The sequence below is a fragment of the Crinia signifera genome, chromosome 1 (genome assembly GCF_055691185.1).
Source record: "Crinia signifera chromosome 1, ASM5569118v1, whole genome shotgun sequence".
Lineage (NCBI taxonomy): Eukaryota > Metazoa > Chordata > Amphibia > Anura > Myobatrachidae > Crinia > Crinia signifera.
The window spans coordinates 112,933,721-112,961,569 of NC_139217.1; positions in this window are offsets into that span (position 1 = coordinate 112,933,721).

Consider the following 27,849-nt stretch of genomic DNA (forward strand, 5'->3'; position numbering starts at 1 on the left):
CCAACCCCCAACCGTGGCACTCGCCTATCACCCGATTCCTTAAAAAGTGCTCTCGCACTGCTGAGCGCTTCTGGAAGAAATCACGCTCCCTCGCGGATTATCTCCATTTCAAATTCATTCTCTCCTCCTTCAGCTCTGCCCTTGCTCTGGCCAAGGAATCCTACTTTAAGTCCCTCATCCTTTCCCAATCATCCAATCCCCGCAGGCTCTTCGCCACCTTCAACTCCTTGCTCTCCCCCCCTCCTCCAGCTCTTCCGTCCTCCATCGTAGCCGCTGATTTTGCTACCTACTTTTCAACCAAAATCTCCTCTCTCAGGACTGCCATCACTGCTGCCATGACCCCACCCTCTCCCTCCTCCCCTCCTACATCCCCACTCCCCTCCTTCCAACCCCTGTCCTCATTTTACCCCACCACTGCTGCTGAAGTCCACTCTATCCTTCAATCCGCTTCTCCCTCCACCTGCCCGCTTGATCCTATCCCCTCCAATATTATCCGTCGTCTCAGTCCGTCAGTCTGCTCTCACCTGGCTCACCTGTTTAATCTTTCCCTATCCTCTGGGATCTTCCCTTCCTCCTTCAAACACGCTCTTGTCTCCCCAATTCTCAAAAAAACAAATCTGGACCCCAACTCCCCATCCAACTACAGGCCCATCTCCCTCCTCCCTTTTGCCTCCAAACTCCTAGAACGTCTGACCTATAATCGTCTCCTAAACCACCTTACTGCTAACTCCATTCTCGACCCCCTCCAATCCGGGTTCCGCCCTTTACATTCCACTGAAACTGCCCTGACCAAAGTCACTAACGATCTAATATCGGCTAAATCCAAAGGCCTCTTCTCTATCCTCATCCAGCTTGATCTGTCAGCTGCCTTTGACACTGTTGACCACCCTCTCCTGCTCAACACACTCCGCTCCTTTGGCATCACTGGCACGGTATTCTCCTGGTTCACCTCATACCTCTCCGATCGCTCCTTCTCCGTCTCCACTCCGAGCTCCTCCTCTCCTACTACCCCGCAGCCAGTCGGTGTTCCCCAAGGGTCTGTCCTTGGCCCTCTCCTCTTCTCTCTCTACACCACCTCTCTGGGCACTCTCATCAGCTCCTATGGTTTTCATTACCACCTTTATGCTGATGATACCCTAATCTATCTCTCTTCCCCCGATCTATCCCCATCACTCCTGTCCAAGGTCTCTGAATGCCTCACAGCCATCTCAGCCTGGATGACCCAACGCTTCCTGAAGCTAAACATGGCTAAAACTGAACTTCTAATCTTCCATCCCCCGAACATCCCCTCTTCTCCCACTATCTCCATCAGTATTGGTGAAACCGAGATCACCTCCACCGACCAAACGCGCTGCCTTGGTGTCATCATTGACTCCTCCCTCTCTTTCACCCCCCACATTCGTGCTCTCTCACAGTCTTGCCGCTTTCACCTACGCAACATCTCACGCATCAGACCATTCCTCTCCACTGACGCGACCAAAATTCTCATTCACTCTCTTGTCATCTCCCGCCTTGACTACTGCAACATCCTTCTCTCCGGGCTACCTCTCACCCGCCTCGCACCTCTCCAATCCATTCTTAACGCTGCTGCTAGGCTCATCTTCCTCTCCCGCCGCTCTACCTCCGCCTCCCCCCTCTGTCTATCTCTTCACTGGCTCCCCATTCCTTTCCGAGTTCTCTTTAAACTCCTCACCACCACCTACAAAGCTCTCTCCTCCTCCACCGCTCCTTACCTCTCTTCACTGATCTCTATCCACACTCCCTCCCGTCCTCTTCGCTCCATCACTGACCGCCGACTGACCTCTCACCTAATCACCTCCTCCCACTCCCGTGTCCAAGACTTCTCTCGCGCTGCCCCCCTGCACTGGAACAACCTCCCGCCACCCATCAGGCTTTCTGATTCCCTTACCTCCTTCAAGCGCTCCCTCAAAACCCACTTTTTTCGACTAGCCTATCCCTCCTCCTAACCTCTTTTGATCCTCTTATCCTGCCTCCGTTCCCCTCCGTTCCTACTTATCCTATTGTTTTTCGTTCGTCCACCCACCTATTTTTAGTATGTTAACTCTTATGAGTAGGGCCCTCCTTCCTCACGTACTCACCCTACCTCTTTACCTCACCTGTGCTCCTGTCCTGTTCTTCCCTTCCTCTACTTCATCTTTAGTCTCCTTGACAATTTTGACACCTACTTCTGAACTGATGCTGATTTTAGTTCTACCAGCTATACCCCCATTTATACTGTATTTTTCAACACACCCTGTACGTTACCTCGTCATTTTTTTTTGTTTGCTATGTACGGCGCTGCGGACACTTTGCGGCGCCATATAAATAAACGTACTACTACTACTACTACTATTCAGAGGAAACCCACGCAAACACAGGGAGAATATACAAACTCCGCACAGATAGAGCCATGGTGGGAATGACCTCAGTCATGCTAGTAATTCTAACCATCAGACCGTCTGTGCTGCCCATTACATCGTCCATGCTGCCCATGAATGTGCATCAATGTCAATTACACATGAACTGTAATTAAATATTCTTTAATTAAGAAATCCTTAGCATACAACCTTAGTTTCCTTTTCATTTAGGCACAACCTTATATTTATGCGTCAATTTAATTCTTAACCTATAGATAAATATTCCAGCTTAAATTATAACAGAAGCGTGACTAAATAATAAACAAATATTTATACATTTTAGTAATTAATAAAGCACTTACAAAGGAAGTCACAGATACAATATAAAATGTTTTCTATGCAGAAACCCATGAGCCCAAATTCATATGAACATAAGGACGGATTCAGATTGGATTGAATAGCACCGAATTACCCGCGCCATGCGATTACCGTGCAAATAGTTAGCTGCCATCCCATCAGAATGTAATCCTGCCCTTTACCAGCCTGCAAATGGGTAGAGAAGATGTCGCACCCCAGATGTCGCACCTCACCATCTAAGGATTTCCCCTCAGTGTATAGCCTGTGCGTAGCCCTGGACTCACTCAGCGGCTGCGATGAAATCAGCCTGATCAAGGACAAAGCTGACATCACACCCTCCCTCCAAATGCCTAGGCAAGCCTGCCTTTTACCTAGGTACTGCTGCGTTTTTTCTGGCACTCCCGTAAAACGGCCGGGTTACTACCCCCAAACACCGGCTTCCTGTCAATCACCTTGGCAACAGCCGGAGATTTAAAAAAAAAATAGAAGGCTTTCCTCGCAGGATAGCCTCATGCATGCGTACTGCAATCCGTACGCATGTGCAGTCTATTGATAATCGGTCCCTGTGTAAATTTGCACAGCATCAATCAGGTCTGAATCATCAGGCCTCATAATGAGCGAAGTGTGAAGGAAATGATATTCTTAAGGCCTGTAGCTATAAAACAGCATAGAGATCAACATGTCAGAAAGCATTACAGATATATCACTCTGGCACAGATGAAGAGAACCTTAAGAGAGTAATAGACAGCTGTGTGTAATCTTCCTCTTGTCCTTTACTTGTCCTATGTAAGTGGAGTGGACAAAACCTCAAACTGGCAAAGTCTCCCAAATGAAGTCTGATGTAGTAAGATGAAATGGCTGACCTCTCAGAGGATATTGCAGAGCGCAATGAAACAGTCACTGCTCCTTGTCTGACATCACCACAGAATACTGCTCTGCCACTACGAATCTCTGGAGGGGGTTTTTCACGTACAGTCAACATTTGCTTTCAGTGCATTTCATCACATAATTAGGGCAAGAGCAAGATCGAATGGTTAAAACTGTACACATTCAATCCCATGTGCGTCCGGGACACAGATTTACGAACAGCTGAATTCATCTGAGTTGCCGCTTTTCTGACGCAAAGCTCGGCCGAATTCAGTTGCATGACTGATAGAACTTGGCCACAAATGACCATCAAGTTCTATCAGATCTTCAAATTTCCAAACATTCGTATGAGCGAATATGGACACGAATTCAGCTCAAAAGAGGGGCTGAGGGCTGCATAAGCCTAAGGCTATTTAAGAGCCCTGACTTGGGTTCAAGCAAAGGTCAGACAGTGAAAAAATGTGGTCTGGGTTTTTTCTGCCTGGTAACAAGCAGGCAGCTTCAGCTCAGCCAATCAAGTGTGAAGGGGGTGGGTACAGCCTAGGGGTACTTAAGTTTCAGCATCACGTGACCTCCTCCTTCTTACCAATTTTGAAGCCCTCCCTCCCGCCCTATTCGGTACTCAGTGATGGGATAAGTGTATCCCTTTGAGTGCTGGTGCGCGTTATTTTTAACAAATTTTTGTTGGTGGCTTTTCAGCCAAGTTGGCGGGAAGTCGCTACCAGCCAGCGGTCAAAGAAGGGCATGAGCGGTCATTGTGGGGCACCACCCCTTTCGTAGGACGGCGAGTGGTCCTCGCCATGCGGGTGGACATGGGGCATTCCCCTACGGGACCGTCCCATTGGCTCTGCCAGGTTAGGGGGTGGTGAGTTCCCCCTGATGTAGGTCATGCCAATAGGAGGCGGTGGTGAACCCCTCCTTGAGTTTATGCTTCGTTTATCAAGTTGACTGGGCTGGCGTGTGGTGGCGACTTTATTTCTTGCCATCCTCCACCTTTTAGTTTAATGGTTAGGGACTCGATCTCTAATTCCAAAAATTCCAAATTTAAAACCAGTTAGCTTAAACAAGGTCTTTCAATAAATATTTTCCTTGGACCTTTTTAAACTTAAATCCAAGTTGTCTGAGTCGTTATTTGCCTCCGTGTGAGTTATTGTGTGTAGACTCTTTTATTTTAGATAAGAAGTTTTTCACTTAATGGTTAAATTAAAGGTATTTAAGTCATGGGCTACTTATAGGAATGGAAAATACAGCAGCTCTTCCATTCACAGTCCGAGAAGCATGCACGGATCAGTAAAATCCATGCATGATTCTATATGCAGAAAGTAGAGAAAGAGTTTAAAAAAATGACAATGTAGTTCCACAGGGAAACCAATACTAAATCAGGGCCCGATTATGGTCTGTGGGGGCCCTGGATAAAAAGGTCTGTGCATCATCCTCCCCCCTGACAGAGGCATCATCCTTTCCCCCCACCTGACGGAGGCATCTCACCACCACCTCACCCCCGGGTGGAGGCATCACCCCCCCCCCCCATACCTGGGCAGTGCAGGGATCCGGGCAGCAGGGTCCATGTAGTGCTGGCAGGCAGTGGGTCCCTGCGTCAGATGGGCAGTCAGCGGCGGGGTCCCTGCGGCGGATGGGAACTAGTAGCACTACAAGTTCCCATCTGCCGGAGGGGCCCCGGTGCTCACTTCACATACCCCCTGCCCGCCAGTGCTACACGGCCCCCGCTACCTGACCCTGCTGCCTACCACCCTCCCGCCACCGCAGCAGTGGGGTGGTGGGTGTGGGGGCCCCGGGCGACCGCCCTGTTGCCCCATGGCTAATCTGCCACTGACTAAAATAAATACACACCGTAGAAAGTAAAGTTTTATCTATATACATGCACTTTCAGCATACATACTCAGCTATATTTCCCCCGTAGATCGGTCCTCTTCAGTAGTAATCCAATAGAAATTTGGTTCTCAGGCCAAAAATACAGTCAATCATGGCAATATCATTTGGATTTATTCCTATAACCACAGGACAAACACGTTAAATTTCTACCATAGAGCTATGTCACCTGCTCATCTGAATGCGGGTTCAAGTCATTGTAGTAGCGAATGCACTTTAATAGTGTGTACACACGGTACTTTTTGCCTTCCGATGTTGACTATATCGTCAACATCGGATCGGAATCGGATGCAGATCACAAGGGTTTTAACCCTTGCATTCCCGATCCGATTCCGATGCGCGTTCACGTAACGCAAGGCAGAAAGTCTTGTCTGCCTTGACTATATAGTGCAGATCTGCACTATATAGTCAGACTTGTATGCAAATCGGATGTGCCTTGCGATCTGATTCCGATCCGATCTGATCGGATTGTGGATAGTATCTTAAGGCACATCTGACCGTGTGTTCACACCTTAAGGATGCCAAGGGCTCTGAACACTGTTGTGCAAAGGGGGCATATGAAGGGTGCAAATCCGGGTGCCTTTGCTAGCACAGCAGCAATGACACATAGCACCCTTTGTGCTGTATTGGATTGACCCCTTAGAAAAAGTGAAGTGGATAGAGATAGAATGCCAGCTACTAACTGCCATCTTACAGGCTGTGTTAGAAAAATCAAAGTAGCTAGTTGGTTGGTCCTCTCTCACGTTATCTCTCTCCATGGCTAAGTAAATGGACCCCTTAGTTGCTAAATAGTGTATTACACTAATAATATGGGCATGCTATTAAAGCAGCAATCCCACATTTATGTCCTGATTCTGAGTTGGCTGCAGTGATAATATTGAATGCATTGGAGCAGTTTTCTCTTCTACACATGCATCTAGATGCAATGCACATGCGTCCAGATAGTGTGAGCACAATTGTGATTGAGGCGGATGGGAGACACACTGGGGTAAATTTACCAAAATGGAAGTTCTATTGAATATGGGATGTTGCTCATAGCAACCAATCCATTTCTACTTTGTATTTATTTAGCAGCTTCTAGAAGATAATAGACGGCATCTGTTTGCTGGCTATGGGCTACGTCTCATCTTAGTGAATTTACCCAACAGTCTTAGAAATGTTTGGAAATTGTTCTGGTCATTTCAGGGAAGTGACAAGGTAGGTTGTCCTTCTTATGGGTGTGTTATGGGAGTGTCACATGTGTATTTCTGCAGTATTGTGGGAGTGTCGTATACACAGTCACAGAGTCAATCACATGCGGTAGGAGCAGTGGCATTCCTCCTTTCAAAGACCCTGGTGCAGTCTTGTTAGAACACATTAGCAAAAGGGGACATGGCCTCACAGGGTATGGGCATGATTTCATGAGGTAAGTGGTGTTTTAGTCACTGCAGGGATCCAGGAGATGAGGGCTTACCCCAGAGTGTGTCTTAACTCCAGTGCACCTACCTGTAATGTTACAGTTCAGTAACCTGCTCCTGTCATTGAGGAGTCTGCACTTTGGTGTAACTGCTCGAAATGCAACACCCAGGTGAGCCACCCCCCCACCCCCAACACCATTCCAGTGACTCCTCTGACTATTCAGGTGGAGATCTATCCTTGCTGTAGAGCACTTTTGGAACCGATCATCTAAAGATGCCCAAATCGGTATTTAAGAAATGTGCAAATGCTAAAAGAGGCATCTAATTCATTGCACGTTTAGATGCATGGCTATACACCAGGAAAGGGTTTTGTAGTGGCATTTGCATAAAGTCACAAATGTTCAACCGTCTGCATTTTAAAATTTTGGTCCATAATGTTTGATTTATGTGAAGCAAGTTAAGTAGCTTTAAAACATATATCTTCAATGTCCTCATACTTTCCTTTATATCATTTTCAAAATGCCTTTGGAAGTTGCAAAGTACGTCAGACAGTCACCTCGGCAAAGGTTCATAGCTTACAGTATGTAATGCAAAAGTAAATGGGGAAAGCATTTTAGAATTTATAAAACTGGCCGAATCTGCTTTCTAGATCTTGTGCCATGACATTGTGCGGGATTATAAACAGGACTGCCTTAAAAGAATTGTAGGTCCTAGGCAAAGCAATGTGCTGGGACCACTAACCACCCATTTACAGGAATATATATTTTTTTCAATTATATTTTACCCCTCCTGCAACCCTACATATACAGTGCATGGCTGTCAGCACTGTTGGATAGCTCTAGTCTTCCATTAATCAGCATGCTGACAGCCATTTGCTGTCTGAGTACAGGGTGGGAGTCAAGTAGAGAATGCTGCCTGGCTGCGCCAATTGTTCATAATTCCCAATTGGAGCAGCCAGGCAGCATTCTCTACTGGCCTTAGAAGTAACAATGGAATTGATATTGTTACTCTTATTAGCATTTTTGCACTTGTATTCCCCCACCTGTTTATTTTGTTTATTGTTTATACGGTATACTGTTTACTTGTTACCCACCTGGCTGCTGCACAGAAAACCGGAAAAAAAAATCAGAGTATACGCAAGTATACCTGGCAAATAAAGCTGATTCTGGTTAAGCAGCACAGAGACATCATAATGGCCACCTGTAAAGACACAGGTGGCACTTACAGCACAGGGTGACAAAAGCACAGTGTGTTTAAAACTAAACATGTCACAGCAGACATTGTAGAATACCTGTACAATAGCTGCAAAATAATGTGATCCCAATGACAGTCCAAGGCATGATATAGAGAGAACCATGGTCACCATAGGCTTAAATATGAAGCAACATGAATATTCCATAATTCATGGGAACATGTCACCTAGAATGTCACCTAGACAGGTGTATGTCACTGCAGAGAAAATTAGTGATATTTTATGTATGTATATGTCTTTGATAACGATATTAAATTATCGAAACGTTAGAACTTACTGCAGTGTGGTGTGCAGTTCTTTTGTTCTGAGTGAAGCCCTACGAGTGCCGCCCCAGTACCTAGGTACACCCATCTTCTATTTGATCATCCTGTGGAAGGCACCGAGGCAGTTTATATTCTTAGGAGGAGTGCCGGACCCCAACCCTTGCTATATATATATATATATATATATATATATAATATATATAGTCCATTAGAACCGGCACTCCTTGTGCTTAAAGGCTATGTTTGCCCTGGTGCCTTCCTCCACGCAGTGACTGCGTGCATACACGAACAACAAACCAGGCGGCACTCAGAGACGATTAGGTGGTGAAACCAAAAGAGGTGATTTAATGTGTCAAATAGCAACGTTTCAGGGCAGAGCCCCTTTCTCAAGCTAGACAATATTAAAAAGTATATTTTACTCGTTATTTCTTCTCTTTCTAGTGCACCAACAAAAAAGACATTCCTGACATTCAAGTCTCACTGATCTCTGCACGAGAAATGGAGCCTAGGCTGAGGCCAGGCGGCAGCCACCAAGTAACTTCCCCCGCTGGTCTCATCTGGAGCCACTGGATCTGGGGCCAGCGCCGGGGGAGAAGGGGAACGCTGGTGTCAACTGGAGCCGCTGGAGCTGGTGCCAGCACGTGGGGAGAGGGGGAGCCGCTGGTGTCACAGTCAGCACTTGGGACGGCGCTGGGCGGTAGCCAACCATTTATCCCCCCCCCCGCCAGTCTTACGTTCAGCGCTGGAGCTGTGGCCAGCGTCGGGGGGAGAGGGGGATCCACCAATCATTCTCCCACTGGTCTCTCTTGAGTAGCGCTGGAGCCGGGACTGGGGCTTAGGGGAGGGGGGGGGCGGACGGACAGACAACGCTACCTATAGAAATGCCTTAGTGAAAGTCAGGGACATGCTTTCTGTTTCTGGCTATATGAAAGCACGCCCCTGTCACTGAGGCAGCGCCACTGTGCCCAATCACATATGCCTCAGTGACAGGGACGTGCTTTCATATAGGCAGAAACAGAAAGCATGGCCCTGATTGTCACGGAGGCACTGCTATACGTGCAGCCTGTAATGCTTTTTCTAATGGGCATTGACAGCATGCTACTTGGCCCCGCCCCCTGCCCATCCCATAGTTCAGAAACGTTACCATTGACACCCTGAGGCACTGCTCTTGGTGCCTCCGTAACCAGTTAGAAAAAAAAGGGGTAAAAATTATTTTAATAATATAAAGCATATACTTATGACACAAAATATGTGTCATAAGTGTTTTCTTTGTATTATTTTATCAATCATTAATGACAGGGGAGGCACTGCCTCCCCTGGCTGCCCGTCCCTGAGTTTATCTAAGAAAAACTCCATTCTCCTACAAATTCTGTAAAAGTCATAACATCTACAGATGTGTCTTTATACATCATTACGGTAGTCATGTCTAACAACCTTTCTTGCCATGCCAGGACCTATTTAACTCTGCTAGCATGGGGCATTTTTTTTCTTTATCACAATGCAATGTGGCTAGGATGCACCAGTAGACTGTGCTGAATAATTCGATATTTTCATTTCCAAGACTGTAGCTACCTGTAGGTGCCTTAGTAGCTTGGAACAGTGTCAATAGACAATGTGTTATACAATGTATATTGCTATGTCACAGGGCCTGATTCAGAGTTGCACACTAATTAGAGGATCCACATATCAAGCAATTATCCAATAACATGTGCATATACACTGTTAGTAAAGGGACTGAAATACATATGGATTATAAACGCAATGTGGCCAGAGCTTGACTGACAGGAGACTGGAGGTGGATCCTGACGATTTCCAGGTTTGATGGAAAAAAAAACCTACTATTGCTGCCGTTGGCCAACTGTAATAGCCTCTGAGTTCGGAGGCCATGCAAGATTTTTTAAGGGGGCAATCAATTACAAGGCAAAACCTCTGAGTTTGGATGGCATCCCACACAGCCGCTGAAAATGGAGGGTATTACATTTAGCCACTTGTGATACCATTTTTTTTTTCCATCAATAGATTTTTATTGATACAAATTTATATATGGGATACAAAAAAGAAAAAGAAGGGGGGGAAACTGTGGGGAGGGGGGGGGGGGGGACTGCAGTCGGGGAAAATACGGACAGTATAGGACAATAATAATTTACATACAGAGAGTTATACATGACCGTAACATACATGTTGGAACGCTACGCAGAGCGAACTGAAAACAAGCATACAAATACAAAATCGGTATAAAGTTAAAGTTAGTCTAGGGTGGAGGATCCTCAGTTAGACCTGGGTGAGGGGTGAGGAGGGATTCGAATCCGGGTCAGGGGGTTCATTCAGGCTGAAGAGGGTGGTTTGTCCCGACAGAGTTGAGACGGAAAGTCTTGTGCCCTCTCTCGCAGACATATATGTGAGCCAGGGGGCCCATTTAGAGTGAGGCGAGGAAGGGTTAGGGGAGTGGGGCTGGAAACCTGTTTCCATGAGGAAATGGTGGTTTATTTTTAGTATAACCTGGATAAAAGGGGGGGGGGCGTGGGCTGCTTCCAGTGTTGCGCTAGGTTTGCTCTTGCTGCTATGAGGATGTGTCCGAGGACATAGGTTTTCTCACTCGGAAGTTCCTGCGGATATACATGAAATAGAGCTAGGAGTGGGTCAGGGACAAGAGTTAGTTGTATCACTACCGAAATGAGTTCAAAAACCTCACTCCAGTATGCCTTGAGTTTATGGCAGGACCAGAAAATGTGGTAGATGGAGCCTATATTTCCGCATTGTCGCCAACACATATTGGAGCACGATGGCCAAAAGGTGTGTAGGCGATCCGGGGTTAGGTAGAGGCGGTTTATCAGTTTGATATGCATCTCCGAGTGATTGAGGCAGCGAGACATTGTGTAAGAGGATAGGAATATCTTCCGCCATTGAGGGCCGGAGAGCTGAATACCTAAATCAGATTCCCATTTTTTATGGGCAGGAGATTTGGTGAACTCTGTAGGGGTTATAAGTGAGTTGTACCAGAAGGAAATGTCTCCTCTGGATAGTGTCTGGGAGGGGCGGGATAGGATCATCTGGTGGCGGGGGTCTATTGTGAGACGATTAGCGAAGTGTGAATTCCACCAGTGTGTCACCTGGAGATAGTGGAGGTACTCATGGGGGGGGAGGGAGTATACTTCCTGAAGGTAGGGAAACGGTCGGATTGAGTTGGCGTCGACTATATCTCCTAGGGCCGTAATCCCCCTTTGTTTCCAAAGGGTAAGGTTAAGGTTGGGGATTAGTTTCGCCACAGTTGTGATGGGGAGGGTATTAATAAGAGAGATGGAGGCACGCAAGGTGGACAGTAGTTGGTCCCATGCAAAAAGAGTAGCAGACGTTGTAGGGAGAAGGGAAGATAAAGGGGGCCTGATGTGTTTTGGGATCTTGAAGAGGTCACGAAGAGGGATATCGGGGGAGTGGCGTTGTTCAATATCTACCCATGCCCTATGGGTAGGGCTTTCAGAATAGTGTTTGGAAGGGGCAAGAAGGCAGGCTAGTTGGTATTTGGATAGGTCTGGGAGGTCGAGACCTCCGTACGCTCTCGGGAGTGTCATTTTGGAGCGGGCCAAAGTGGGGGGCTTGGATGCCCAGATATATTTTGTCAAGATGGAAGTCGCTTGTTGAAGGGGCTTTTTAGGGAAAACATAGGGGATAGTGCGGAATAAATACATTAGTTTGGGCAGGAGAGATATTTTAAATGCCGCCATCCTGCCCATCCAAGAGATTTCATAAGCTGACCAGGATCTGGATAATAATGAAATGGAAGCAAGGAGGGGGGAAAGGTTAACGTCGAATACTGATGACATATTGGGTGGGATGTGTATACCTAGGTACTTTATGGAGGTGGTTTGCCAGTTATAGGTATAGGAGGATTTCAATTGGGGGAGCTGGTCTGTAAGGTTAATTGGCAATGCATCCGTCTTGGAGGTGTTGAGTTTATAATAGGATGCGGCGCTGTATGCAGTAAGTGTCTCGTGGACGTGTGGGAGCGTGTGAATGGGGTCTGTCACAAATAATAGCACGTCGTCCGCGAAGAGGCTTCATTTATGCTTGTTGGGGCCCACCTGGAGACCGAGAATATTGGGGTTATTGCGGATGGCCGTGGCCAATGGTTCAATAGAAAGGACGAATATTAGGGGTGAAAGTGGGCAGCCCTGCCTTGTGCCATTGGTGATATGAAAGGGGGAGGAAAGAAAGCCATTGCTGAACACACGGGCCGAGGGGGAGCTATATAATGACATAATTGACGATAATATACGATCCTTGAAACCGAAGCGAGACAGGACTTCCTGCATATACCGCCAGTTAAGGCAGTCAAATGCCTTTTCGGCATCTAGTGAGACTAGAAGAAGATCCTGATTAGCTGACAGGGAGTCTATTAGATTAAAGACTCTCCGGGTATTGTCCGGGGCCTGGCGTCCCGGGACAAACCCCGTCTGATCCGGGTGTATCAGCAAGGGTAGGTAGAGGTTGATTCGGGATGCCATTAATTTGGCGAAGATCTTGATGTCACTGTTCAGAAGGGCTATTGGGCGATAGTTTTGGCACAGGGCAGGGTTCTTACCGGGTTTTGGGATCGTAATAATTCTGGCTTCTAAGAGTTCAGGGGGGGCGCGTCCGAGCGTGGAGAGTTCATTGAACACATCAGTAAGGTAGGGGGAAAGCAAATCGCTGAAAGTTTTATAGAATTCTGTAATGAACCCGTCCGGCCCTGGGGCTTTATTGCTCGGGAGTGTCTTTATAATTGACTGGACCTCTAAACGGGACCAGGGGGCGTCTAAAGCATCTAGTTGGTCCTGAGAGAGGGTGGGTAAATGTAGGCTCTCAAGAAAACTGTGGATAGAGGCGGGGGTGGGCTGCGGCGTGGAGGGGTCATTGGAAAGGTTGTAAAGGTTGGAATAGTAGTCTGCGAACTGATTGGCTATGTCTTTGGGGTTTAGTATTTTCTCTTTGTTGGGGGCTGTGATATATTTAATGCGGTTTCTGGCATGCTGGGCGCGCAGCTTCCGAGCTAACATTCTTCCCGATCTGTTGCTGGCTAGGTAGAACCTGTGTCTTATTCTATTTAAGGCCGATTGGGTACGGGTGAGGAGCAGTTTCTGTAGTTGGCTCCGTACTGAAGCCAACTCTATTTTCAGGGAGTTAGAAGGGGTAGTTTTGTTTTTGGCATCTAGTTCCGCTAATTTATCTTCTAGGGCCTTTTGGGTTGCGGCAGCATTTCTCTTCAGGGTTGCCCCTGCCTGAATAGCAGCCCCTCTTGTGACCGCTTTAAAAGCGCACCAGTGGTTGATTACCGAGGTGTCTGATATTTTATTGTTGGACATATATAGATCCATAGATTTTTGGATGGTGCTTTTGGCTGCTGGGTTAGACAGTAAGTGGGGGAACAAGCGCCAGGGTCTGGGGGGGATTCTAGAGGGGTGAAAGTTCCATTGCCACACTACTGGGGCGTGGTCAGACCACGTGATTGGGGTATGTCAACTCCTACGGAGTGCTGGAGGGACCACTTGTCGCAGAGGATATAATCGATTCTCGAGTAGGTGTTGTGTACTTGGGAGTGGAAGGTATATTCACGTCCTGTGGGGTATGTTATTCTCCATGTATCATATAAATCGAACTCAGAGAGGAGGTTACGAAAGGCTGTCGATTGATTGTCTGTGTGGGATTGATGACTAGATGGGAGTTGGGATTTATCCAGGCGAGGGTCTAATGTTAAATTTAAGTCTCCCAGTATTATTAAGGAGCCCTTTGTGGTTTTTTGTAACAGGGTGAAGAGTTTACGGAGGAAGGCCACTTGGTTCGTATTGGGTGCATAGATACATACTATTGTCATAGGTCTATCCTCCAAAGAGCCGGTTAAAATCAGGTATCTACCGTTCTTATCGGCGGTTTGGGAGTTACAAATAAAGGGGGTGTTTCTATTAAACAAAATAGCTACACCATTTCGTTTAAAGGGTCCGTTGGCATAGAAGGCAGTCGGGTAGTTGGAATCCCTAAATGTGGGAGGTCGGGGGGAGGCGAAGTGGGTCTCCTGGAGGGCCACAATGTCGGCTTTCTGTTTGTGGAAATATGACAATGCCATTCTGCGCTTGTGAGGGGAGTTCAGCCCCTTGACATTTAGTGACAGCAACTTAGGCATGGCAGGGAGTTAAGTAATGCGGAGAGGTAGCTTCTGTATCTATACAGGGAGGACGCAGGGAGGGAGGGGATAGGTGGGAATAGTGCAGTCCATGGGAGGGGGGGAGGGGCTTGAGAGGAGTAGTATACTGACAGAGGGGGGGGAGCAGGGATAGGAAAAAACAAAAGGGTCCAATATCTAGGACCCGCACAACTACTGCAGGGGAAAAGAAAGACATTTTCATGCAGTAGTATATGGAAAGGTTGGGGGTGGTGGCCTGGCGACTCTGATTATAGAGCTAGGGGAGAGATTGGCCACCCCTCCGGAAACGACATAATTAACTAAGCAAACATTTGATATATACTTTAAGACATAACATATAAGTATAACAGTCCACCTGAAAAATTCAGGGGGGGAAACATACTATAACAGGGGTTGAATCCCGACAAGGCTACATGAAATAGTGAGGTAGCGGGGCCCCAGCCAGTGGGGCACAGTGAACTATAAGAGAAAAACGAAGTCTTGAACAGGCTAACAAACTAACAGTGGGCTGCTACAAACTGTGAGCAGCAAAGTCCCAGTGCACGAGAACCTGCACCATTAGTAAATAATGAAAGGTAATACTTAGCAGTGTAGCCTCGACCCGCAGTGGGGAGGTGGTGGAGGTCCGTTGGCATGGGAAGTCCATCTTTAGGAAGGGAAGTAGTAAACGACAGCTAGACCTCAAGTATCGGTCCAATCCTGGCGAAGAGGTTGTGGGCGCTTCTGCCCCTGCTGGGCAGTGATGGAGATGTCCCATTCTAGTAGGAGTTTCACCCCCGCATCTAGGGATGATATTGTATAGGTGGTGTCTTCATGCGTGATGATTAACTTCACCGGGAACCCCTACCTGTACCGGATCTCGTGGTTTCGAAGTGCCAGGGTGATAGGAGAGAACGACCGTCTGCTGGCCAGAGTTGCGGGGGAGAGGTCTTGGTCTAGCCCCCTAGCTTGTCTGAGAGCTTTGCGTCATGGGCCGCCTTGAGTAGACGCTCTTTGACTGTATAGAAATGCACCCGGAGCAGGGTGTCCTTGGGTAGGTCGGAAGAGATCGTTTTGGGTCTAGGCAGGCGGTGTATACGATCAATGAGGAGGTCCTTAGGGTCGGCTGAGGGGAGGAGCCTGCGGAACAGTGCTATGGCATAACCTTCAAGTTCAGCGTTGGTCACCGATTCAGGAATGCCTCTGATTTTAATATTGTTCCTTCTAGATCTGTCTTCCAGATCCGCTAGCTTAGCTTTATACTGGTCCATCTCAAGTTGCTGGCGGTCATAGGATGATACGAGAGCATTGTGGGAAGTAACCAGTTCCTCCATCTTCTTCTCCAGATGATCTGTTCTGTCACCTATTGCCACCAATTCGGTTTTAACCTCTCGAATGGCCAGTTTGAGATCTCTGGCCAGTTCGGCCTGGAATGCTGAGAAGACTTGGCATAGTGACTTCACCGTCACCGGTTCGTCTGATTCCGCGTCTATGCCGGCTAATCCAGGAGAGGGGCTGGGCTCTGATGGGACACTTGAGTGATTATACACTTGTTTTAGAGGGCTTGGTTGGTGTTGGGGGGTTTGTGGGGATTTTCTAGCAGGCATGTTGATCTTGGTGGGTGCTACTTCTCTAGGCCTCTTTGGAGGCATGACGGTGGCGGGCACTGTTTAAATGTATGGAGAGGAAGTAGAGATCAGGCACTGTGGGGGTCCCTATGGCAGGTGTGTTTTCACATGGGAGTTGCCGGGCCAAAGTCGTCACGGAGGGGCCGCCATGTGGTTACCGTGGTCACATTAAGCTCTGGTGGGTGGCTTTGGCAGGGGGGGGGGGAATCTGAAGAGAGGGGATGGGAGCTGGCTGAGCTTTGTGGAGTCTGGTCACAAGAGAGATCGAATAGCCGTAGTACAGGGCAGGTCTAAAGCCCTTGGTGATGGCAGATCTGGATAGGTGAATCTGCGGGCCCCGTGTCTGTGGGGGAAGTAGGGTGTATTGGGGCACAAGGTGAGGCCGGTTTGCTTGGTCCCTGAGGAGGGAGAAGGTCTGAGTGCCCCCACCTGTGGAGGTCACTGGTAATTGATAGGGACCTGGGGGGGAAGATGGCGGGCACCACGAGGGCGCCTGTGTTGGTTGGGGCTGATAGATGGTGCCTCTAATATATCGGCGGGAGGGGAGAGTGTCCCCTGGTAAGTGTGCCTTGCAGGTGTGGGGGCACCGCACCCTCGTCGGAGTCGCGCTTGGGCAGCGGGGATGATGCGCTGATGGCGTCGCGTGGTAGGCCTCTGTCTCTGGCTCCGTCGCCCAGGTAAGCTGCGTACGGGGGGGATGCAGCTATCGGGGCTGGGCACCGGCGTGCAGCAGGCAGAGGTGTCGGTAGTCAGTAGTGGGGAGAGCGGGGCTCACCTATGACCGCGTCTCCGTTCGCGCCGACGCGCCGCTTCCGGCTCCACACTCGAGGCCCCGGCTTCCGTTCCCGGACCAGGCCGCAACCTGCGACAGTCCTTAAAAGGACTGGCCGGCTCCGCTGCCGTGGACCGGGGGTTGCGGTGGGTGCCTCCCGCACACAAGATGTCGGAGGAAAGGTCAAGGGGGCTTTATGGAAGCAGGGCAGGCTAAAAGGCTTCGGGTGCTCCAGGAGCTCACAATGGACGCGTCCTCTCGGCTTGCGTGCCAGCTTGTGATACCATTTTTGACTGGAAATGCTTTACTGTGGAAGGTTTGCCATTACTGGAAGGCCAACCTCATACATTTATATAATGAACTGTTCATTAAAGGTATTTATGTATTTTCTTAGGCCCTTATTCAGATCTGATCACAGTACAAATTTGTTCTCAAAATGGGCCAAACCATGTGCACTGCAGGTGGGTCAGATGTAACCTGTATAGAGAGAGTTATATATGCGTGTGAGATATTTTGTTTCTGTGCAGGATAAATACAAGATGCATTATTTTTACACTGCAATTTAGATTTCTGTTTCAACCCCCCCCCCTCACACCCAAATCTAACTCTCTCTCTGCACCGGTTACATCTGCCCCACCTGCAGTGCATATGGTTTTGCCCATTTTGAGATCAAATTTGTTCTGCAATCAGATCTTTAGTGCACAGCTGAACACAGTTACAATATGTATATCACAGCATATACTATAGCGGCAAATAGGCTATTTTTACTTGCATTTTTATAGCACCAATTAAATGCACACGAGCACAACTTAATATAAGGTCCTCTGTGTGCAGATCGGTTCCATTTTTTGGACTTTGTATTAAAGATAAGCCATCTAAACAGCTTTCTCAGAAGTGAGTGCTCCAGCTGTGAAGACGCAGATTTGCATATTATCATAAGAAGTTCTTCTCAGTGAAGTGCCCTACTTAAATTAATAACCACTCCAAAATTGCTTATAGATATTATCCTTTTATTAAATAGGGCCAACATAATCCACAGTGCTTTACACTAAAGAGGATAAACTAAACACGGTACGATACAGTTATAATGGGGTAAAAAAATACATTAAAACGGAGGGTGAGAGCTCGATAGAGATGTGCAGAGATGTTGGAAATTAAATTCAATTTCCATTATTCAATAACAGACCCCGAGAGTAGGTGCCAAACACACATTTGTACCTATTATTAATCTAAGCATTCATTTACAAATCAATGTTTATGCATTGTCTACTGTGTAAATGAAGATACTGTATGTATTTATTTACAAGTTTTACTGAGGATTGCAACAATTCTTTAGTATGTAACCTTCATTATTCAGTTTGAATATTACTTCATTTAGACATGCTTGCAATTTTCTTTTGCTTTCAATTAATTACAGACGAGTTCATTGCCCTTTTTGTAAAATGTTTATGCAAATGACAAAATAAGAGAAAACTGTTGTACATAAAGGAAAATCTCCAGTGCCGCAATTTAACTTCAGTAGATAATTAAAGAGGACGGCAGACAGTAAAACCAGAAGCAGAAATGAACTTGTATAAAATCCTTTGTATTTAATAGGAATGTTTCTGGTGATTTGTTTGAATGAATGTTTTATCTCACACTGTATAAATTGTTCTCCTTCTTATACATATGTTTAAGAAAATGACAAAATCAGAATAAACAGCTACATCAGGGGACTTATTCTGGTTGATTCGCAAGGCTGCGAATTCGCAGCCTTGCGAGTCCACCAAATCCCGCCTTGCTAATAGATGGCTGCGGCCACCCATTCGCAAGGGCGACTCGCTCACAGGGGCTTGCGAATGGCTGTTACACAGTAACATCCATTCACAGGGCAGGGAAAAACTCCCACATCTTTCGATGGTCACGACCATCAAAAGATGTGGAAGGTGCACGCATATGTAAGGTAGCTCTGAGCAAATTTACATATGCATGCATACTGGGGAGAAAATGGGCGGTGATGTCAGCTGCACCCCCCACCCCACCCGCATCACTGCTTTATTAGCATGAGAACGTCCAGCATTCTTATGGGAACGCCCATGAAATGGTGGGCGTTCCATATGCTAATGGAGCTGCCCAGCACCCCACGCCCCTCTCCGCCCCCCACCCGCTGTGTTGGGTGCGTGCACCCGGTGATCAGATTGTTCGCCATGGTTGCACGCGCCCTGCGTATGCACAGAAAATTGGTCCAAATATGGTCCATTTCGGAAACAAAACATTGGTCCCCATACAAACGCAGACTAGCTGCGAATGGACCTGAATAAGGTCCCAGATATACTGCATATAGTAAATGTAATCAATGTTTTTGATGCGTATCATAATCGATAGTGTATTACTATGCCATAGATGACCATCAGTAGTATTACGTATTGATGGTCATCCATTTTCTTTGATTGATTGGCCTGTGGGCCAATCAAAATATGGGGCAGGGCTTCACGGGTGTCAGGGGCAGGGCTAAAGCAAAACTTAACTATTCATGTAAGCTTGACATCAATGGTGGGGACCATCTGGTTCTCCCCCATCGATGGCAAAACTATTCAACATCAGCCATAAACCTAGCCCTAGCCGGCATGAGGTGCATGGCATTACAGGGTATCTTTTGGTCAGGGGGCATAATGATAGTATGGAGTTGAAAGATAGCATGGCCACACACCCACATATTTTGTTATGCCTTCATAGCTCTGGGATCTGAAAAGTACCTGGGCAGTGCTGGATGTGACTAGGGCTGCCACTAGAAATTGTGGGGCCCGGGACTGACAAAATAGGCATGGCCCCCAAAGAATATGCAAAGGTGTTCGTTGCCACCCAAAAAAATTATAAATGTGTGACCTACCTCCCGTATGTCCCAAAATAATTAAAATGTGTGATATCGCAAGATATTGTGATAGCACAAGAAAGTATTGTGGCCACACAGTAGTACCCCCAGTCACAGATAGAGCAATCCTATTTACATACCAAAACATGTTGTGCCCATTATTTCACATTACAACACACAGATTGGCCCTTATTCACATTAAAGACCATAATAATACCCCTAATACACAATGCCCACATTAATGCCCCTCATACAAGATGCCCACAGTAGTTCCACTTATACAAATAATAATGCCAATGGTAGTGTCACTTATACATACACATACTGCCACACAAACTACAGGAGGCTGGAGCTCAGGTCCTACATTCATGGGTGGTGACTGGTGGCTTTGGGTGTGATATGAACCTCAGAGATCGGCATCCATATCTTGCAAGGGCATCAGCGGAGACTGCTGTGTGTATGTGCACAGAGGGGAGAAGCTCCTTTCTGGCGGACAGTGAGGCCCAGAGGTTGTCGCAGGCTGTACAGATGTAGCGGTAGGATCGGTGAGCAGCAGTAGTTGCAGGCGCATGTGCGCGCCCCCCCCCCCCCCCTCATTCTGTTAAGTGGATGGCTGCCTGGCACTCATCCTCCCTGTTCCTCATGCTCGTGGGAAAGACTCCAAGGAGTGGCAGCAGGTGCCCTGCTGTGGCCGGGCAATATGAGCGGGTGGAGGCGGAACTGGCGGAAAGCAGTTCTGCCCCATTCCAGCCCACTTTAACCCAGGGCTGCACGGATTGTGGCTGGGGGCCGGGCAGCGAAGACGCAGGTGCCGAAGTAAGCCTGGGGAGTGGGACCAATGGAAAAGTGCGGAATGAGCAGCCTGGGCCCTTCCCTCTTTGTCAGCACCCCATGATGGTGGCCCTGGATGTGACTAATTTTCTTGCTGGCTCTTTGCTTCAGTTGGTGGGACTGGATGTTGGCTCCAGCCCAGTGGCTTCTGGACTTCAACACTTTTCTCCTGTCTCTCATAGGTTTCACTATTTCTGACAAAATCCTTCTTAGATGGACAAAACCATGTGCACTCCAGGGGGGGAGATGACAAATGTGCAGAGAGAATTAGATTTGGGTGAGTTATTTTGTTTCTGTGCAGGGTAAATACTGGCTGCTTTATTTTTACACTGCAATATAGATGTCACTTTGAAGTAAAACCCCACCCAAATCTAATTCTCTCTGTACATTTTACATCTGCCCCCCTGCACAAGAATGAACTAGAATAAGGCCCTTTGTGTGTAATGGTGGTATGTGTTTGGAGTGCTGGTGTGTCATTCAGGTGGTCAGAATCATTATGTGTGTCTGCGTACTATTGGAGACCATCAGGTGTCTACCAGTACCAATGGCCAGCCAGAGGGTTCCTAAACCAATCACGGTGCAATGGTGCCTATAAAACCTGTCCACAGTAGTGGGAAACAAGTCACTTTTCTCAGAGATTGCTTGTCACAGTGCTCCACACTCTGTTCCTTGCATGTGCCCTGGTGCTCCTTTAGGAACCCTTGTTACCTTGTGCTAATCGTAACCTGGTTATTCTTCCAGCCCTTCTTGCCTTTGCTGCAGGTCTCTGCTGCGCTGCCACACCATCTAAACCACACCACTAGGATTGTCCTATTACCCTGCACCTGCTCTACAGCATGGCAGCATCTGGTACACCTGCACCTCAGTGGCGGATTAAGCAAGGGGCACACAAAAGGGTCCTCCAGACCGGCACTGCTGCTGTCCTGCTGTTGTTTCCCCATCATAGGGCAGTGGGGTCGGGCAGTACAGTTAGGCGGGCAGGGGGTCCCTGCAGGGGTCTGGGGGGTCAGCGACAGAGTCCCTGTCGCAGATGAGAAGTCAGCGGTGGGGTCCCTGCGGCAGATGAGAACTAGTAGCCAATACCGCTACTGGTTCCCATCTGCTGAAGGGACCCCATCGCTGAGTTCCCATACTCTTTAGGGACCACGTTGCTGACTGCTCAGACCCCTGCAGGGACCCTCTGCCTGCCTGCCCTGCCCAGGTACCAACATCCCCTAGAGGGGGCGGGGGGGGATGTGTCTGTGTGGGGGGGGTGTCTGTGGGGGCCCACACAATTTTGTTGTCCGGGGCCCCCACAGACCTTAATCTGCCCCTACTGCACCTGCATCCATACCACAGATAAGCGATTCTGTAGTGACTGGTACCGTACCTGTGTATTGTATGGACACTATCCCACAGCACTCTAAAGTGCTGCGGTGGATGGGAACTAGTAGCCAATACCGCTACTAGTTCCCATATGCTGTAGTGACCCCATCGCTGACTTCCCATACTCTGCTCAGACCGCTGCAGGGACCCTCTGCCCACCTGCACTGCTCAGGTACCGACCTCCACTGGGGGGAGGGGGATGTGTCTGTGTGTGTGTTGGGAGGGGGGATGTGTCTGTGGGGTGGGGGGTGTCTGTGGGGGCCTCCACAATTTGGTTGACCAGGGCTCCCGCAGACCTTAATCCGCCCCTGCTGCACCTGCATTCATACCACAGATAAGCTATTCTGTAGTGACTGGTGCTGTACCTGTGTATTGTATGGACACTATCCCACAGCACTCTAAAGTATATTAATTAGTAGTACCACTAGTGTGGGGACAGCAGGCCAGATTGAGCGTGAAGGGTAAGCAGGAGATATCCATGATCTATCCTGCCTTACCATTATATTTACTTCTAGCTCACTTATTTCAGACTTGTCCTCAACTTTTCCCATACTTCACATTCTTGCGATGATCTTATTGAGTTTTTGCTGAGCCTGGCTGTATCTGACCATTCTGGATTTTAGTAATCCGATCTGACTTCAGACAAAGCACTATAATGACAAAAGGTCAATGTTCAATAATATAATGAATTAATAATAAAGCAGTTATATAATACATTAGTGGTTCTAAACATAGCATTAAAATCAGGATTGGTAGGATGCCTATCTTGAGTACAGTATACATGAATGTCTTATGTGTGGACACAAACTTTGTATGTTACCCCACACAATGATCATGGAATTGGTAGTCAAGATAAATCATTGATTATGTGATTCCTTATAAATCCAATTTTCCTCAGGCAATTATTTTCCTTGTATTTCAATATGAAATAAAAGCTCTGATCATTTTTACAACTAGAACTTAAGGATTTTTAAAGACATAAAGACATTAACACCTAAGGCCATTAATATAATAGGATTTAAGGATTACAATGGAAATGTGTACACAGGATGAAGGATAACTGTGATGCTGATCTTGTGGCAACATCTTTATACTATAAGTTCATTCAAGCAGGACAGGAGAAAAAAGAACTCTCATTGGTTTGTGGCACTCTTATTAGTAATATTTAACTTTTATTGATATTTTTTTAAAGATAAAAATAGGGGTATAGAGTCCTATTGAGACACACCATCAACGCCACACAATTGCGCACACATTTGGATAATTAATATCCTTTCAATAGTTAAACAATATCTTTACTCGTAAGTTATGTTAACCCTTTGAGGTCTGTACCAAAAAAAAAAGTTTATCATAAACGGAGTTCTCAACCGTTTGGTAGAGGCATATATCTCAAAAACTGCGTGGTCTCATTTTAAAAAACTATTGATTGTTGTTGGTTGTTGTTAATATTATCCTTAGTGAATAAAAAATGCATAGAATTTTTTTTTCTCTTTGCTTATTTTGTGGTGCGGACCTCAAAGGGTTAACCTCAGCATTGTGATTCCTAGATATCAGATAAAAAATCCTTCAATAGACACACATATATAAATCATAAACAACAAATAATTTGACAAAAAAACATGCAGACAGGTATAATGTGTGACAGTATTTGCAATAGTATTTCCTTTCTGTGTTCACAAGCCTGCAAAATATGTGGTTCTAGGTATATCAAGTGTAATGGACTAGTTGTCCGTAATGTAATTAGCATCACTTTGTAGCACTTAAATGAACCAGCTTCATAACAACACCAGGGTCTATTAGTATGGTACCTTTAAAAATCACTGGTCGGAGAACCGGGAAAATTACCCCAAATGGAATAAAAATTAAATTGTTGCAAATGTATAATGGGCATCACAATGTGTGGCATATGTATAATGGGCATCATGGCATGTGGCATATGTATAATGGGCATCACAGTGTGTGGCATATATATAATGAGCATCACAGTGTGTGGTATATGTATAATTAGCATCACGATATGTGGCATATGTATAATGGCTATGTTTGGTACAAATCAAGTGGGTAACATAGGCGTATCTAAATATATTTTGGGGTAAAAGGTAAAAAAGTCCCATGCTTTAATGCTCAATGATAGGTATCCAACCAACAGTCTGGAGATCCAAAAATTAGGAAAAAGTAAAAGAAAAGATCCTATCATTGGTAGTGCTCAGAGCTGTGGCTGTCTGATGGGGGTAAATACCCTATTTATTGCAGGTGAGAGCTCTACTAGGCTCCTTAATAGACAGGTCTTCTGTGGTATTTCGATGATTATCTCCATTGATTGATTGATACTATATTATGTATGCTTATTACATTATGTACTTTGCTGTTTGTAATTTCATTTTGTTAAAAAAAAAAACTAATAATAAAGGCTCCTTAATATGGTATGAAAAGACTAGATGGTATCTGCTGTCACTACAGTATTCTACTGAAGTCGCCGTCCTGATGGGGTTAAAGACAGAGCAGGGCGTGTGCTTCAGCAGGTAGTGATGAGAGTACTCTGAGAATAGTTTGTCAGAAAGTAAAGTAAGCAGATCTGTCACTGCATTACCATACGCTACTTTACCCCATGTGCTATTGGCATTGATGGGGGATAAGCGGTACACATGCCAGGAAGAACTGCTGTTTAAAGTAAAGTTAAGCGGACAGCAAAATTCTTATATGTTACCTAAATTTTGGTATGCCAGCACCCGAGAAAGTAGAGATAGTAAGAAATAAAGGATACTGACCACCGGTGAGTCTTGTAAGTATCCACTGGAAGGCTTAGTGTGCGCTGTTTGTACAAGTCACAGGGTAAGCGGCACTTGAGACGGCCGTTTTGGGGCTTCGTTAGTGTTTGCACTGTTCATCTTTGTGTCACCCCCTTTTTCCTTTACCTTCTCTTTCTATAAATTCATGGCAGAACTTGTAAGTGGAATATGACCCCCCTCCTTAACCCTACCTCAAGTTTATTATACGCTACATGTCAGTGAGTGAAAGGGAGCGGTAGAAGGTGATAGTAGTAACTGTGAGAGGAAGTGTGTAACATGGGTAAAGGCACACAGTGCAGTTTAGAGAACAAGGGGAATATACATTGGCGGAGGTGGAAACATTGGCCACTGCTTTGTCTGGGCGGAATCTACAAAGAACTGGCAGTACATCCTATTGCCCAATGTCTTGATGCTCATCGCATACTGTATGTACTGACCAATACAAAGATGACCAATACAAAGATCAGCTCTTCTGATAAGAGATCCCAGCTGCTGACTAGACTTCCAGGTTTCTTACCTGGAAGTCCTTATGGGCATGCTCAGAGACGTTGGTAGCCGTAGTGCATGCTGGGTGACAGCGAGAAGGGCTGCCTGCTCGCTGTCACCACTCGCCAGCTCAGTATTCAACTGACCCCAACATATATGTCGATTCCCCCTCGCTCCGTTTTTGGAGCGAAGGGGAATCGGCATATGTGGCTGCAGAAGCAGCGAGACCTGTGGGTAAATGCAGCGGCTCCTTACATCAGCCGTTTGGGGAATCCTCGCTGTCCTGTGTCAGCCAGGATTTCCCTGGAACGTAGAATAGGGCGAGCGGCCGGCAAGGGGGGGTTAAACAGTGAAGATCACTGGTTTTCTGTGATCCCCGCCATTTAACCCCCTTGCTGGACGCTCACCCCCAGCATTGAATATTACCCATAGAAATGCATATACAGTACTCATAACAAAAAAAAATCACACTGGGGCAGTGCTTTTTTTCTATGAAAAAGGTGACAATGCTCAGAAAAGGTGCCAATAACTCAAGATTTATGGTAGCTTTAATACTCTGATTAAAGCTACTATGATTATTTTATTCATATTTGAAATTTATGTAATTAATGTCTTCCTGTTTCTGTAAATAGTTACAAGAATTAAAAATTAGGCCAAAAAAATGTGTTGGTAAAGTCTCCAGAGAGAACATGTGCCTGCAAGTACCTATGCAGATATGCTTGATTCTGGGATTTATTCCAGGATGGTGAAGGAAAAATTCATTCTGGCATAATCTGCATACAGAAATTGAAAGAAATAGCTCAGTGACAATAGTGCGAACAACAATAACCTAAAAGCAGATAAATGATCAGAAAAAAAGGTGCCATTCAAAAAACACCTAAAAACAGATAAAAGCAATGATTAAACTGATATTCAGCACTGTCCATATATCTCACCTCGCATTGGTGGTGCAGTGGGCTATTGGAATAATAGCTGAATGAACAGTCACAGGCATAAAAGTCAGCACCACCGCACAGGCTTTTAATGGGAGCAGATATTAAGCAATGCAGCGTCACCTCCCGTCCTCATGATAATTAATGTCCTCACAATATGTTTCAGACATAGCACCCTTCTTCAGGTGTGGATTCTGTTACAGTGTGGTAAACACCAAACAGTGGGCAATAGCATATTCTGGTCCAGGATAAGTTCCCAGACCCACTTGGTATTGGCCAAAAGACAGGTATCATGGTGTTCCTGTCAGGGATTCTGTGCAATAAATGCCGGCTTACAGGGCTAATTGTAGTCCTCAAGGGGGTTATTATTTATTTATTTATTTATTAACAGTTTCTTATATAGTGCAGCATATTCCGTTACGCTTTACAAAAGGAGGCAGTGATACAACAAACTGGTTATTTACAGTCATTAGCTGTGGTAATGTGCCATCTCAGGCAATACCACGCTAAATGTGTATTTGTACAATTGCAAACACAAGCAGTCCATATATGAAAGCCACATACTTTGTGGGTGTCAGAGTTAGTCTTGGCTAATGAAGAATGCATCATTGATTTGTGCTTTAGTTCTCATAACTTTGATGTGTTAGCTGGATGCATACAGTACACTAACTGCAGGCATCCTGCAATATGTACGGTTTCAGAATATAAATGTAAATATGCAATTCATTTTCTAATGCAGCTTTTTCAACTTAAATTATGTCCAAATCTCAGTCACATAAACTCAAATCTTGATTGAGTTTTCTCCCACCACTACATTTTTCCCAGAAATGATTAACAAAATGAGTGTAACTGAGACTTGCAGACTAAAATTTACAGTACTGCATAGCCATGATCCAATTTAAAATTTTAATGTAAATGCGCATCTTGGACAAGAGCTTAGGGTCAGGGGAAGGGACAGAAGAAGGTTAAAGTACTGTACTTACACTAGAACTGTTGGGATTGTGGCCATCGCAATGCCGGGGTCTGTCTTCTGGCTTCTTACAATCTCAGAGCCAGGATCCCGAACCCAACCCCATTTAAAATGAAAATAAGTTCCTACATTTTATATGTCTACAGTAATGTGTGCTGGAACTAAAGGAAAATATTAGGGATAAGGTGGCCCACATGTTTCGTTCTGCATACACTACATCATCCCAGTTTTCCACTCTGTTTTTATGTTTCAGTAATTTCTTGATTTAAACATGTAATACATATTTTTTTCTGAGTTATACATAATTGATGTCTTTGGGGTTAGGTTGATTTGATTTGTGTATCATAAAAACCAACTTCATATATTTATTTCGGAAGATTGATTGAAATTGGACATACCATAAGTATATTTTTTCTTGTAGTAGGTTGAATACAAATCAACCATGAAATATTTATATAGAAACTTGATTTTTTTTTTTTTTTTGTAGTACAAAACAGGCCAAACAAGTGAAAAGACCTAGTAGAGTGATGTTTAGATCGCTGAATACTCCTTGATCCCTTTATCAGGATTGAAGAATGCTGACCCTCTTAAAGGACTATTGTAGTCGGTTGTCTGGTTGTTAGTGAAAGCTAAAAAATGTATGTTATGCCTGTATATCCCTATTAAATTGCGTTGTTTTTTTTTTTCA